Below are 3,062 nucleotides of genomic sequence, written 5' to 3'. Positions count from 1 at the left end.
ATGTTGGTCAGGCTAGTCTCAAACTCCTGACCTCAGGTGATCCGCTCACCTCAGCCTCCCAAAGTGCTAAGATTACAGGCATGAGCCACTGTTCCTGGTCATAATTTTTGTCTTTTTTTTTGTAGCAGTAGAGTTTCACCAGGTCGCCCAGGTTTGTGTCAAACTCCTGGGTTCAAGAGATTTGCCCGCCTGGTCTCCCAGAGTGCTGAGATTACAGGCATGAGCCACTGCGCCTGCCCTCTTTTTATTTTTTTGTTTTTGTTTTTTTGTTTTTGTTTTGCTCTGTCACTTAGTTTGGAATACGGTGATGTGATCATAGCTCCCTGCAGCATTCGACTCCTGGGCTCAAGCGATCCTCCTGCTTCAGCGTCTTAAGTAGCTGGAGCCACAGGTTTGTGTCACCATGCCTGGTTATTCTTTGTTTTATTTTCTGTTTTTTAAATTTTTCGTAGAGACGAGTCTTGCTGTGTTGCCTTGCCTGGTCTTGTACTCCTGGCCTCAAGCGATCCCCCTGCCTCTGCCTCCTAAAGTGACTGGCCTACTTCTGTCTTTATTTTTCCCATTTAGCAGATGAAAAAGCTGAGGCCCAGAGAGGGGACATGGCAGGCTCAAGGCCACAGTGGCAGGCCTGGGACAAGGTCTAGCCCCTGGAGCCATCCAGCTTGGGTTTCTTCTCCTCCAGCACCACTGTCCCTCCTCAAATCGTCCCTGGCCTTGGCCAGGTTCCCTGTGGTCTTGAGGAAATAAAGGGAAAGGGAGGATCCAGCCTCATTCCAACCGCACCTCCCCCCCAACACACACAGTGGGGGCTGCTTCCCAGGAGGACAGATGTTTTCACCAAATGGCACTTGCACGTGCTTTTCCCTGGCTTGGGGAGGAGGTGGGCGCTGAGAAGGAAATGCCAGCTGGTTGGGCAGAGAGAACTGCAGCCACACCTGAGGGATTTAAATAGCCTCCGCCTTCTCTGGGCACCGGCTGAGGGGGAGGCATCTGGGCAGGGTTGGAGGGGAGCAGGGAACAGAAGGGCCGTTTGGAACCTGCCACAGCCCAGGGATGAGCACCTGGCTCCTCCTCCCAGAGGAACCTAGTCCAGGCATCTCACCTCCCTGGACCTCAAGGTCCATCCCCTGCAAAGCGAGTCTCTGAAGGCCACGGAACCGCGTGCCTATTGATGGAAAGAACCTGAGTAACAGGCCTGACCCATGCCTGGCACCCATGCTCAATACTTGATGGCTATTATGATCACCACCTCCCTGCCAGAGCAGGAGGGCCCGCTGCTGAATCTCCGACAAATGAGCTCCCACCCGCTGCTCACCCACCTCTCGTGACAGGGTGTTCATCACCTGCCATGGCAACCCACAGTGTAAGGTAGTGATTTCATGCCAGACCGTGTGTTGGAATCTGGGCTACTTAGTGTCTGTGTGACCTCAAGCAAGTTATTTCGCCTCCCTGCCTCGCTTTCACCATGTGTAAAATGAGAATGAGGCCAGGGCTTCCTCACAGTGTTGCTTAGATGAGTGCCTTTGGAACTTCATAGTTAAACAGGGTCCCCAGGGCATTCGTGTGCACATCCGAGTCCGATTCACCCCGGAATGCCTGGGGGGGAACTGAGATTCTGCATTCCCAACAAACAGTAGCAATGCTACTGGTCTTTGGACTGCATTTGGGGTCTCAAAGGACTGCCTTGGCTGGGCGCGGTGGCTCACGCCTGTAATCCCAGCACTTTGGGAGGCTGAGGCAGGCGAATCGAGACCAGCCTGGCCAACATGGTGAAACCCTATCTCTACTAAAAATACAAAATTAGCCTGGCATGGTGGCGGGCACCTGTAATCCCAGCTACCTGGAAGGCTGAGGCATGAGAATCCCCTGAACCCGGGAGGCAGAGATTGCAGTGAGCCAAGACTGTGCCACTGCACTCCAGCCTGGGCCACAGAGTGAGACTCTGTCTCAAAAAAAAAAAAAAAAAGAAAAGAAAAAGGAAAAAAAAGGACTGCCTTTCCCTGGGAGTCAAAGTAGGGAAAGTAGGGGACACAGGGGGCTATAGAAGGGTCTTGACCACTGGAGTGACAGATTTTTATCACCGAAAAGGGGCTGGCCATAGTGGCTTATGCCTGTAGTCCCAGCACTTTGGAAGGCTGAGGCAGGCAGATGACTTGAGCACAAGAGTTTGAGACTAGCCTGGGCAACATAGTGAGACCCCATCTCTGTTTAACTACATTTGTCATGGAAAAGCCTCTCTGGTTATCTGTGGCAGGAGGTGGGAGTGAAAGGAGGAGGTCTGTTATTTAGAGAGAGATGAGGGCCCTGAGTGGGAGGAGGGCTTACTCAGGTCGAGGGGAGGCTAAGGGCCCTCAGCTCACCTGGCCCACTCTTTCAGATGCAGAGACTTAGGTCCAGAGAAGGTGGTGGACCTGCTCAGACCACACAGCTCTGGGAGGACTCCCTCCCACCAGGGGGCCCTTCACTCCCCACCCTTCCTGCCGCTCAGCCCTCCCGGGTCTCTACTGGCCTGTGCATCCCTGTTTAATATCCTAGTAACACCAAGAAGAGAGGGCCCTGGATCTCCCTGACCAACTTGACCTCCTTCCTACTCACAACAACCCCATTTTACAGGTGAGAAAATTGAGACCTAGAGAGGGGAAGGCCCACCGACCCAGGCTGCAGCTGAGGTCAGTCAGATTCCGCTGCTGAGTGGTGTGCCATTACCATTGTCCACCTGCAGCAAGGTCGGGTTCCGACTGTGTGGACATCCAAATTAACAGACAGAAGTGGGGACTCCCCTTCGGCTCGCCCCGCCCCACCCCAGGCTCCCAAGGAGGGAGCTCCAGCTCTGGGAAAATGAGGACAATAGCAGGGATCGCCCCACAGGGCACTTCCCCGTGCTGACTCCTGCCAAGCGCTGGCACCAGTGTTACGGGGCCTGTGTACAGATGAGGAAACTGAGGCAGAGACAGGGGCTTGGTGGCAGGCCTCCGGTTTCTGCGGAGGGAAGGCAGAGGACACTTGGGGCATGGGCGGCATGGGTCGTGGCCGGCACCCGGCGCACACGTCAGCCGGGCGCA

Source organism: Mandrillus leucophaeus, unplaced genomic scaffold, assembly GCF_000951045.1.
Source record: "Mandrillus leucophaeus isolate KB7577 unplaced genomic scaffold, Mleu.le_1.0 Scaffold2, whole genome shotgun sequence".
Taxonomy (NCBI): Eukaryota; Metazoa; Chordata; class Mammalia; order Primates; family Cercopithecidae; genus Mandrillus; species Mandrillus leucophaeus.
This window is presented reverse-complemented; position numbering follows the sequence as displayed.